The 12,526-nt window shown below is 56.8% G+C and overlaps 1 long non-coding RNA gene across 2 annotated transcripts in view; it reads left to right on the top strand.

Moving 5' to 3' along the window:
- Positions 1–12,526, top strand: part of LOC146589086 (uncharacterized) — a 110,282-nt gene that overhangs the window by 59,588 nt on the left and 38,168 nt on the right. For both annotated transcript variants that reach the window (XR_014897248.1, XR_014897249.1), the window contains exon 2: positions 7,199–7,371. This is a non-coding gene — a long non-coding RNA (uncharacterized LOC146589086). The remainder of the gene's footprint in view (positions 1–7,198; positions 7,372–12,526) is intronic.

Raw genomic sequence — 12,526 nt, 5'->3', positions numbered from 1 at the left:
AGGACTCTGCGTCCCTTCCAGCAAGTTTGGTGGCCGCAGCCCTTGCGCCTCTGGCTCGTCGTTTCAGCAGTATAAATGTCCCGTCCCCTTAGCGAGGGCCCGCGCCGCTGCTGCGTTCCAGCCCAAAGGTGGCCGCGTTGCAGCCGTAGCAACAGCGAGGGCTGAAAACCCAGGTTAAAAAAAAAAAAAAAATCCGTGTAGATGTTCTGGATGGAAGGTGGTGATGTTTGGAGACGGTTATTTTATCTTTTCTTTTAACCATCGTTGGCCTTAAAGATAACACGCTACCAGCACGTGAAAGAGGGCATCGTTTTTCTTTCCTGGGAGTTATTTATGATCTTAATCCTGCTCCACCCTGCAGATTACAGTTTCTGGGGCTTTTCTTGAAGCTGTTACTGCTTAAAGAGCAGATCAAATCATCTCTTCCCCACCCTTCTTTTCACTTCATCTTCTCTGCGCCCCAGAACTGGCACATTTTAACGGCAGAAATCAGCTTACCTTAGCAACCATTTCCGCAAATACAGTTCGGGTTCCCAAGCGTGCAGGGAATTGCAAATTAAAATGAGAAGGACAGGCACTTTRTATTGGGATATAAATATTTTTCACGCTTTGGCAAAACATGCATGGCCTTAGTCTTCGCGAGCGTTGACGCTGTGTCCTCGGCTCTCCCRGTTTTGCGTGTCAAAGCCATCCCTGAAGGAAGTTTCCCGGGACGTCGCAGCAGCGGGTGGTGATATTGCCTTCCCCGCTCTGCAAACTGTGCTTGTGCTGCGGGACTCGGTTACGTAGCAGCGGAGGRCAGGTAGATGGAGGAGCCCGAGAGTGACTCTGGTTACGGCCCTGACACAGCGGAGCGGGTTTTCCTTGCGAGGACGTCCGTTGCTTGGTAGGAGCAAATCTCAGAAGCGGYCCTTGATTGAAAAAGGTGGTGGTGGACCTGGAACCGAGGGGCAAGTTCTTGCCTCTACAGAGGCCTGTGGCAAAACTTGCGCTGATTTTAAGGAAGCTAGAATTTCACGTTAAGCTTTTTATGGCATCTCAGGTAAAGGACTTGGTGGCCAAGCTAAAGGAATTGCTCCCCAAGAGCYTGCAGCTCAGTTCATGCTCGCTCGTGTTAAGGCAGCTTGGTCCTTCTCGCTGCTCCATCAGGGCAGCGGCTGCCCTGGACCTAAAGCCCCTTTGCGCGTTACTTCGCTGCTGGGACGTCACCGGATAATCAGCAGTGCCTGCCCAGATTTCCCCGAAACGCGCCGATAYCCCTGAGCTGTGCCAGCTGAGGGTGCACGGCCGCGCGAAGAGAAGCAGCGCTGCCTGGGCGCAGCGCGGGTTGGGTGGCTCCGGGGAGGATGCCGTAAACGGCTGGAAGAAAACCAGTCGCGTCCGTGACCCAGACAAACGGCCCTCTTCGCCCAGGAATTCCCCTGTTTTGGAGCCCCACTTCGAGCGACTGTTATTTGTACTAAGTTGTTCGTGCTTTAATCAATCAGGCGCTTGCCACGGTGCAGAGGACCGATTAAGCGATTGACTCCAGATGGGAAACGTCTGAGCAGGGAGCGCGCCGATAGCCACGGYGCGCAGCAGAGCTTGCAGGGAAGTCCAGCCTGGTGCCGAGGTGGAGTGGGGGGAACTGATCTTTTCATCGTGTCYGTTTGCGGCCAAGACGTCCCCCGGCGCTCACGAGACCCGGCGTTTTTATTGCTTAAGGGTCGGGCGCTGGGAGAGGAAAACTGCTGATAAAGCAGACGTAACGTGCAGGACTGGGATTCGTTCTGAGCAAWGCTAAGGGCGGGAGGGAATTGCTGGGAATGCGGCCGCTCCTCCAAAGCCTGCTTAAGAGGGGTTTTAGAGAAGGGTAGGACTCGTGGTGATCGCTGCAGGAGCTGCCCACCCCGGTCCCCGCGCCCCAGCCAGCTGCCCTGCCGTCCCAGGGGGTGGTGGGCTGTGGAGCGTTCCCACGACCGGGAAGGATTGCGGGGCACAGACCCTGCAAGCGTAGGACTTAACGGTGGCGTAAGGATGGGACAGCTGAGGACACATCAGGCTCTAGAATAGATGCTCGGCTTTGAAGTCCCAGTGTACTTAATTTCTGCATGGTTTTCATCTCTGGGCAAGCCCAGAGACGCAGGAACTTTTCGGAGACCGAGTGTAGTGTAGACGAGACACCATTGGATGGTGTCCGTGCGTTAGCTCGGCTGCRCAGCGTCTGGTCCAGGCCGGAGCGCAAAAGCCGGCTTATTTCTAAACCGGGGATTCGCAAACGCGCGGCGGCTCCTGGGAGGCGCAGGAATAAGCAGCGCACCTCTGTGTGCGCACCACGTTGCAATTTTGCCCAAATCTCCCAATTTCTCAGCACCTGCGTGCGTGCGAGAGGGCAGTGCGGAGCGTGGGAACGCCCTGCGCATCCTCCTTCRGGCTGCGGCGGGCAGGTGCCCGTGGGAGCCGGAGCCCGCGCGCTTCGGGCAGGTGGGGCTGTGCCTGGGTGCGGGCTGGCATCACCTTAAGAACAGAAAAGGTTTATGTTTTCCGCCTTCCCAACGATGACCGAGGAAGGAGAGCGTCTCACTTTTTCGTATACGTATATCTCGTCTCAGGGTTGCCACGGCAACACTGTATATGTTTGCAGCCTGGAAGGAGCTGGGGATGGAAAATGAAGCCAGGGAGTGGACCGAGGAGAGAAGTCCGGCAGGAATTTTCCTCTGGTCTTTTGCGGCCGATTGGTTAGCGCTAATTTAAGCTGGTCTCCTGGGATTAGTCATCAAATCTGAGATTTCAATTTTTATTATTTTAAATCAACCGCAGTTGCTCTTGGGAGGCCGTTTTTCATGTTAGAAATTAACCCTGCCGAGAGCTAGCTGTGGGGAGGGGCGGTTGCAGGATGGGAGCCAGCAGGCAGGGTAATACCATAGAAACACAAACAAGGTACAACATCTCGCTCGGCGGGCTGGTGGAAAGCCGAGCCCCGGGAGAGCGGTGGCGGCGGCGGCTCTGCGGCTGTGCAGCGCCGTGATYTGAGCCTGCCGCGAGCTACGCGGGTGCCTGGAGCCCGTCCTCGGTCCCGCGGCGTGCGGAGCGGGCTCCCGCGGTGCTCCAGGGCCAGGTTTTAGGGCGCTCTCCCGCTTCTGCTCTTTTATTAGTAAACGATCCAACAGCAAAGCGTTCGCAAGGGCGGCTCCTCGTTGCAAGCTGCCGCCCAGGGCGGCATGCGGCAAAGACGGAGATTTCTATAAAACAGCCCGCTGCAGGCAGGTCCCAGGTTTCCCAAAAGCTCGGCTCGTGGGGAAAGAAGCGCTTTTTCCGACGGGGGCTCGATGCAGTCGCGGCCGTCCCCCTTAGCTTTGCRCGCAGTGTTACTAAATTGCCGCTTTTCCACCCAGCCGCGCTGAACCTAAGTGTCCTGACCTTCGGGACTGCCCCGGCCCCGACGTCTCGGGTGTCCGTGCACCTACGCGACTTAATCGCGCAGCCGGCGTTTCCCTCCCGCCGGCCCCCTGCGAGCTGCGGCGGGGTGAAAAGGCCCCTTCAGCTCTCAGGAGCGTTTTGGGGGGGTTTCCTAAAGAACAAATGACCTTCTCTCTACCTCTTCTCTCACCTCGGGCGCCTGTAGAAAGGCAACTTGTGCTGAAACTTCAAAGCCCTTCTTGGCAAAGCCCTGGTATTTCTGCCGGGCGGCTTCCACCAGCTTTTCTGATCCCAAGCAAATAAATAAGGAAGGGACTTCACAAGGGACGGCCAAAGCAGCAGCGGTGCTGGTGCGGTTCCTGTCGGAAAGCTGGCGCTCCTGGCCCGCTCTAAGTCAGGTCCGGAGAGGCCAGCTGGTGCGTTTATTTGTAATCTCGTTGTTTCATTTCGCGAGATCGGAGGTTTTTCCCCTTTCTTCCCTCGTCAATCCGTTGGGACCTGACTTATAAATAGAATAATTGGCTGGCGCGCCAGGAAACGGTGTTCAGAGGTCTTCCCAACAAGAAATAAAAGCTTGGGGCTTTTTTCCGGGCGGGAAAGAAGGTGGTGCGCTTCCCGCCGCAGGCTTTGACCGTWGGGTTTTCCTCCGCCGGGGACGAGCGGCGGCGGGGGGACACGGAGCGGCGGCCGCCCGGGGGCACGTTCGCTGGCTGCCGGGGCTTGGAGCAGCACGGGCAGCGCCCCGGCAGGAGCGTTCTCAGCTGTTGGGAAAAAGGCTGTAAAAGGCAATTCCCACYGTGGTTAGGCCGGAGGGTTTGGGGTAGATCAAATCGGGTATTTTGCCTGTGGCAGCAACCAAAACCTGATGCATCGGAGGATTTTTTTTTTCCTAATCCTGTTAATCTTTATTACGAAGGAAAAGCTTTTCCAACCGTACCCAGAGCTAGCAGAGCYGCCCCGTTATTCCCATAATCTAAGTATCTGGCCCTTCCGTAGCCGGCTGCGCGCGGCGAGCCGGCAGCAGCGCCCGCGGCAGAGGAGGGGAGGCGGCGGGGACGGAGCGGCCGCGGGGCTCCTGGTGCTGAGCAGCAGCGCGAGGCGCTCGCTCTCCGCAGCTGACAGCTACACGCGCTTCCTGGCAGGCGGCTCGCTCGGTATTAAAATTCTTGGTGGYGATTATTAAAGTGCGTTTACGGAAGGCCCGCGAGTGCTTCTTGGACTCCAACCTGCCTTTTCAAAATTAGACGTTTGGGTGCGGGCTGAGCACTCGTGCGTTATTAAACCCAGGCTCTTCAAACCCGCCGCGCACCCCTGGCAAAACGTACCGACTGTTGTGTCCCCCCCCCCCGGCTGGCCCGAGCCCCCCTGCAGCCAGGGCCYGGTCTGCACGTGGGTCCAGGCCCGGCGGAGGGGCACCGAGCGGGACGGGGCTCAGCGTGGGGCGACCGCGGCTGATGCAGCCCCTAGCCCTAGCTGCAAGCGCGTTTGGGTACGTTGCAAGGTTTAAGGAAACGCTTACCGCCCGCCGACCTCGGGTTGTGCTTGGGGCTGCTGCCGCGCTGCTCGGGGAAGATCGGGGTGCTGGTCCCACGCTGGAGCACGGTTATCAGCCCCGCCGGGGGCTACGGGGAGGAAACGGGGATCGAGGCGGAAAACGCACGCTGTTTGTACAGGTGAAGCTTCTGGGAGACGTCGCTGCGCGGAAGACGGAGCCCTTGGATGCCACCCCCGGTGCTGGCACAGCGGTAGCCCTGGCACCCCGAGCCGGGCACCCAAAGGCTTGCAGCCCACAGCATGGCTTACCCCGCACGGCCCCGCAGCGCGTGCTGCCCGCCTCGCTGGCCGGGCTCAGTTTTGCGCACGCTTTTCTCTCTTCCAGTGGTGGGATTTTTAACGAGACCAGGTTGTATATCTAAATACATGTCTTTTTTCTTTTTGTCCTTTTTTTTTTAAAAAAAAAAAAAAAAGCTACCAAGAACAATGGTGGAAGCAGCCCAAAAATGTGCTAAGAAGAAGGACGAATGCAGCAGGGTTGGAGTCCAAGCAAAATATCAGAAGGATGAATCAGAAAGAAGGAAAGGCCGAAAAAAAATATAAACGTATGGAGTTTTGAAAAGTTATTTTTTCCTTTTTAATGTTAATGGCAGGTTTTCAATTTGAGCTTCAAGTGCTGGGGAAACGTGTCAACTGCTGCTGCCTCGAGCCGTTCTTGGGGGGGATCTGACAGCACTGTTTTGATGCCGCGTGCAAGATGGTTTCAATCCAGCCCCGTTCTGCCATCGCAGAGACGCGTCTTTGCTGTTAGCGCTATCGTTCGGGCTCCTTTATTTTTGTTCTGCGCTTCCTTCGGGCTTGCCGGCGCTCACGCAGCGCGGTGCCCCGGCGGCGCTGCGGTGGTGGGGCCGACTGGGCGCAGCGGGCGCTCGCTGCCCGGGCGCTCTCTGCGGCGGGGCTGCGCCGGGGAGCGGGGACGGCCGCGGACACGGCGGTTCGCGGAGGTGCCCGGCCGCGCGCGGGGCTCCCGGCAGCGGTGAGAGCCGAGAGAGGGCCCCCGGCCGCTCGGCAGCGACGGGCTCGCGCGGCCGCGCCGTCCCTGCCTCCGCCGCGCCGTGCGAGCCCGTTCAAAGCACTGAGCAGTCTGCAGCGTTTTACAGTAGCTTCTCGGAGGGGGAAGAGCTGGGCTCTGTCGCAAACCCCCTTCCCTCCGTGGGGGAAAGCCGCGCGTAGCTTTCCCGGCGCGAGGGAGCTCGGCTGCGCCGCCGCCTCCGCGTTACCGGGTGGCCGTCGCCTCTGCCGAAGCGCGGGGACCGCGGAGGAGCAGGCGTGCGCAGGCTCGGCCCGCCTCGCCTTCGGCCGGGCCTCCCCGCCGGCTCGCTCGTCGCGGCGTCCGGCCCTCGGCCGCCTCCGAGCTAGCTGCGGCGCGGGTCCCACTCCCGCCTTGCCGGAGGTCCCAGGCGAAAGCGGGCTGGCTGGGGAGGGGAACAGGGAAACCCCGTGGAAACGAGCAATAATAAACCTTGGGTTTGATTGCGCGGAAGGGGAAGAAAATCCGTTCCCCAGGCCAATCGGGATGGCGCGGCGGCTGCGAACGGAGGTGGGACGGGGCGGGGGGGGATCGGGCCCGAATTCGTGCTTGCCCTGGGTGACTGCAACATCCGTCGGGGAAAGACAATCTGGGCTTCATTACTCATCTGCTATAAACAGAGGGAGGCTCGCTGGAACGGAGCGGTGTCCCTGGACGGATGGCCTGGAGCTGGAAAATAAACATTTCAGGCTCTGCCTCGGCGTTTATTCTCGCTAAATACCTTTGCTTCGCCGCAGCGTTTTGCTAGCAGCGGGGTCCCCGTYGGCCCAGGGCGCCCGTGCGCGGCGCGGGACGGGAGCCCGCGGCCGGCACCCTCGCAGCCTCCCGCGCCGGGGCGGCCCGAGACCCGGGTTTCCCCAGGCATCAGGTGTTTTTGCTTCGAGCAGGGCTTGTCCGTCTCCTCCCTCTTGGTCCTGCGTTTTTGCCCCGTTCCCTTCCACGCAAACCCACCAGGTGCATGTAGCCTGGAATCCACGCTCTCCCAAATATGCCTTTAATTCAGATTTATTAAGATAGTTACGGTATAGGTGATTAGAAACATACTCCTGGAGATTTAACAGCCTCAGAGCAGACATGCAGCTATTATGGAGCTGTTAATCCTCTATAAATATGTTTTTAATCACGCCAGTATTTAACGTATGATARCTGTCCTATTAAACATCACGTATAGTTGGCAGAGTTGATATAAAAAATTCTATTTTTTTTTCCTTACAGATTCATTAACTTCTACAGCTCTGGAGACATTACTAAAACTGCCAGTGGACTACTCCTGAACCACCTCTGATGTCCAACCCTTCCACGTCGCACGAGATCCCAGCTGGTGCTTGCACTTGCTGTACAAGGACCATCGCCGGGAGGACGGTCGCGGCTGGGTGAGGCCACCGCAGGTGAGTGGCTTCTGCTTGCGCCCTGGGCCTGCGGCCAGCTTGAGTTTTAGCGTCGGTCGGTCCGTTTATTCCCTGTCTCGCCTTCGCCCGTACCGTCGGTCCAGGCCGTGAGAGCCGTGATTCAGTAGGGTTGTGGCAGCGTCCGGACTCCTCCGTGCGGTCAGACTGTTCTTCCTTCTCTCTTTTATTTCTCTTTCCAGGCCTCTTCCCTGGTGTCATTCCAATGTTTCCACTGAACAGGCCAGCACAAGGAGACRGGGCAGTGGGGACAAAGAAACAAATCCTAAAACACCTGGGAAAGGCAACATTTTGTTTCTATTAAGACTTCACTTTCAGCTCTTTCTGGGTCAGATCTTTGTTCGTGGAAAGCTTGGAGATGCTTTTCTGTTATTTACTTCTTCTGGCTTAAAGTACTGATGCAAGAACTGCATCCTGCTGTGGGCTGAGGACAGAAAAAGACTTCTAACRGGCTTGTCCGCCTATCTGCAGGTCACATCAGAGAGGTGTACGTGTGCAGAGGCTGCCAGACGCTTTGCAGACAGCTCTGTGTTGTTGATACATGCCTGCGTTGTACACATACGCACGTTGATAGATGCAAAGCTCTGGGCAGTCCAAAGCTATGTCCCTGCTCACAGCCTCTGTAGCTGGGCGAACTCTGTAGAAACGAAGCCTCTCTGTCTCACTCCAGTGTGTGTGTTGGGCTACAGTGAAACCAGTATTTCCATTTGCAAACCAGCAGCGTTGCAGGAGCGCACAAAACATGGGCACACTAGCTCATAACGCAGCACACTACCCCCCTGCCTAGGTATCTGCCCTGACATCAGAAATAGGAAATTCCTCTAGCAACACTATTTTAGGCCTTACGTTTTTGATGGAGAGAATAAAMGAAGCACCCCCCAGCTGCACTCAGTTGGAAAATAAATGACATAACCTAGGCTAGCTTTTCAAATGCCTTCAAACCTGATGTTCCATCAAGCTTGGTTCCCATCCAGATGACCAGCCATTCCCAAAGACTGGCTGGTTATGGGGGAAAGAAGGTTGAGAAGGGAAAGAATTTCCACTAAATTAAATTATTTTGGCTGGAAAAATAAACCCTTGTCACAGCTTGAAGCGAATGCCTGCCCGATACCTGCCCAGCTCTTGCGGGCAGCGCAAGGCAGCTGCCACGCTCCCCCCGGCGAGTCGCTCCCGGCCGGCAGCGAAACTGGGCACGTTCCCCGAGGTGAGGAAAGGCCGAGGATGGGAGACCGCTCCGCTCCCCGGCTAAGCCCCGGGTCCCCGCGGCACCGTCCCCGCAGCGCGCCGCGCTGCTTGCGGGCTCGTACGATGCGTCCGTCGAACGTGAACGATCAGACGTTTGGTGGGGACAAAAGCCCTCGGGCGAGCCGGGAGCAGCTCCTTGCCTTTCTGGCGTCCCGCCACGACTGCTTCGGGGGCCGGGGGCCGAGGCAGCCCTGCCTGACCCCGTCTGACGGTTCCTTGGTTTCTGGGTGTCCGAGGCAGCGCTTGCGTCCCTGCCACGAAGCCGCCCTGCTCCCCGGCCCTCCTGCCCACGAGGGAGATGTCTGGGTTGCGGCCGGGCCAGGGACAACAGGGCTATTCTTTGCAGAGAACAGCGAGGGGTCTCATAACGTGGGGCTGCTGGCCCTCGGCTGTGACCCGCCACCAGCCTGCCGCACCTTCTAGGTCATGTCTGGGCTGTGACATTTGGTGGGACCCGATGGCTTGGAGGATCCCCAAGGAACTCCTCTTCGGGGGGGGACAGGGGCAGTCCGCGCTCGGTGATGGAGGTCAGCAGCCGGAGGGGTGGCCTCCTTGTTTGCAGAAAGGTCCCAAGCTCTGAGCTCGAGCGCCGGCAGGTATAGGGTGGCGGATGGGGTGGGTGTGGAGGCTCCAGCGCTTTTCCTAACTCTGGGTCGTTGACACGTTTCTACAGGAGCAGTCTGGCCGCAAACCCAGAACAAGATAGCGAGGGCCAAATCCAGCGCCGTCCGRGAAACCCGGCCCCCGTGGTATTGTAGTGCTACCTCAGCTTTTCTTTCACTGTACCAGATGCTCTTTAGTGCCCTATATGCTCACATCCCTGTCCTGGGGCCTCCTGACCAAGCGCTATTGCCGGGAGAACACTTGGACACGTTCTCCTTTCGTTGAGCTCTGCACTGGGGCCTTCTCACGGAGACATGGGAAGAACATGTCCAAGTCCTCCCGGGAGCCCAGGGTTAGGAAGGGAGGGGAGCGCGGTTGGGAGGGCACAGCGGGGAGATGGCACGTGCTGGTCTTTCGCCCCTTTCGCCGAGCGGTGCTGTGTTTGGCAGGCGGGGAAGGGGAGCTGGTGTCTAGCAAGGCTGCTGCGGGCAGGAGGCCACGCGTCGGCCAGGCCCTCGGGCACCCCCCGCTCGTGACATCCCCCAGCCCGCCCTCCTCCGTCCTGGCTCTCCTTTTCTGCAGGAGCAAAATAAAAGGGAATCTGTGGAAGGAGTAACGGCGTAGTGGAAGGTGCTAACCTTCCTGCAGCACGCTGCTTTCGTAATCTGGAATAGCTGGTTTCATCAAACTGAAACATGCCTGCAAAACGCTGTCTGGCAAAACTCTGTTCAGCTGGAAAAACATTGTCTAGCGCTTGCTTTAAGTTATCTCTGTAGGCCTCATACAAAGTTTTATTTATTCGCTCCCTTTACGGATGAAGAATACTCTGTCCATCTCTAGGCATTCACAAATCATGATTCGCCTCCTTAGCATCAGGGACCGGCTGAAAATCATGAAACGCTTTCTCTTTAAAATCACTTTTGTTGCTCCTGTTTCTTCTGGGTTTTGATTCGTTCTTGGATCTCTGTGAGCTTTTCGCTAAGCCTGAGAGCTAGAAACGTGTTTTTTTTTTTTCTTTTATGGCTAAGAGGCTAATGGCATTATTTAGCCCCCGCACATGGAATCAAAGCAAAAGACGTTATTAAGCTCCCAGTGAATTTAGCCGCGCTGCAGTAGGGCTCCCTAAGTGTGGTCGGGTTGTAGGACAGCGACACGGTGTTACACCAAGAGCACAGAGCACTTGCGCAGATCCTGTGCGTCGGATCAACGTGTGGCTGCCAAGGCAGGGATGACCTTCCTAGCATCAGACAGATGGACCACAGAGACCGCAGGAGCTGCTCCTGCTTTTAGCATTAGCTTAAGTTCCCAAGGAAAAAAAAAATCAAAAAATCAGATCATTTCTTTTCCAGAACTCTATTTCCGATGGCCAGGGTTGCTGCCCACGCTCCCGGTTCGAGGTCCCTCCTGGAAGCTCATGTCGAGTCGCAGCACAGGAGCGCTGCCGTCTCCCTCCTGGCCCTGGGCAGCGGGAGGGTCGGTGTGGGACTTCTCTGGTTCAGTCCTTGTCTCCTGTGCTATTTCTGTTCTGCCTGGTGCCTGGGGAAAGCAAGAGTCGGGAAAGGCCGTGTCCCCTGCCAGTGGTCCCAGAGGGCTTGCCTGGGGAAGAAGAGGTGTTTCTGAGCTTTGCCGGACTCATCCGAAGCTCCAGTCTGACTTTCTCACGGGAAGGGCTGACCTGGCCCCTCTGAATAGGTCCAGGCCTCCAAACTACCCCCTGCCTTTGCGTGTTTGTGCATTTGCAACCGCCTCGTCATCTCTTCCCCCGACACACAAACCCAGGGCAACGGCGGGGCCCTGGCCGAGCCCCCGCTGTCGGTCTCCGCAGCCAAGCCTGACCCGGCTCTGGGGTCAGGACGATCCATCGTGTAGGCATTTACGCCGTGATCCAGCGAAATACTGAAATGTATTCTCAGCTTTAACTTGCTCCCAAAGGGAGACTGCTTGCTGGAGCRTTCTAGGTGCCACAGCAGAGGGGTGGAGAGCACCCTACGGTAGAGCTTTAGGAGGGGACATTGCAGTAGTGGGTTGGAGGCTGTATGATTTCACGTTCCCTTTTCAAGTCTGAGGACGGGCTTCCTTCTCCACTTTCCTTCTTAAAGATATTTTCCTGGAGAAATACGAATGCAAACAAAACAAGCTAGTATATCTGTTCAGCGACAGCTAGGAAAGCTCACTTCCTCCTGTACGTATTAAACTTTGACAATTTTATTCAGTTCTCACTTGAGCTAAATCCCTGCCAAAAGAGTAAAGCCCTGATGTGTCACCACATGGCCATGTCAGCCCTGAGGCCAGAGGACACAGGGCAGAGTCCCTTTATGAARTTGTTTTTCTCTGCAGTTTTGAGCRGAGATAAGCCAAAGTTCAAGCCCGCAAATACCACAGAGCATCACCACCCATGTGGGCATCCATGTACCGCGAAAGGCAATTGGCAGAGATACTGAGCTCCTTGTGAAGATCTTAGGGAACAAGAAATAATCCAGCCAAGCTGGAAATCCCTGAGTTGTTTTTGATTTACTCAGTATTTTCTTGAGTGACTGAGTCCCCTGAAGTTGCCAGGGGAAGAGGAGTATTTCCCATCCAAGCTCAAGAATGTCAGAGCCCACATCTAGGAGATGCTGCAGCCCTCAACTGCCACCACCATCCAGGAGGGGCCTTGGTCACTTCAGGAGAAGACCATTTCCCTCTTCRCTTTCACGTATTTAGAGAATGGGGAAGGGTTTCTGTTCCGATCCTAATCCCAGCCTCAAACTGCAGCCTGGAATTGAGTCAACGGTCCAATGAACCCAGCCAACCCCAAGACCAGCTGACAGCTCAGATGGAAATAGATATGCTTACCTGCCCTCCTCTGTGTTATTGTTGGCGGGAGGGCTCAGGAGGCCTCCRGGTTGGGCCTGTCAAGAGCAAAAGCAAATGAAAATTGCTATCATATGAATAAACATAATCAGCTGTTGCCAGCAGCTATAATGCCCCAGCTGAGGATTCRTGTGGCCAGCCGTTATCCCTGTCTGGGTATCTGGTTTGACTGGCRGGTCAGAACAGCCTGTCTCTCTTTAGTAGACATCTGCAAAAGATGTTGTCCAGCTCGTCCTTCCTCCAGCTCCTTCCCCAGTTCCCGTTCAGGTGATGGAGTTGGGGCACTGCTAGCAGCCGCGGGCATTGCCCTTTCCTAGGGACTGCTACTTGCCTCAGGTGCAGCGGTGGTTTCTGCAGACTTGGTTGCACTTGGCCAAATGCTGGGAGAGGGGAAGCTCAAAGCAGGACCGGATGGAAGGTCCAACCTGCCTTCAGA

This window comes from Rhea americana, unplaced genomic scaffold (assembly GCF_003343005.1).
Source record: "Rhea americana isolate MKP2758 unplaced genomic scaffold, rheAme1 scaffold_48, whole genome shotgun sequence".
Classification (NCBI taxonomy): Eukaryota; Metazoa; Chordata; class Aves; order Rheiformes; family Rheidae; genus Rhea; species Rhea americana.
The sequence above is the reverse complement of the archived record's forward strand: the minus strand, read 5'-3'. Positions and strand labels throughout refer to the sequence as shown.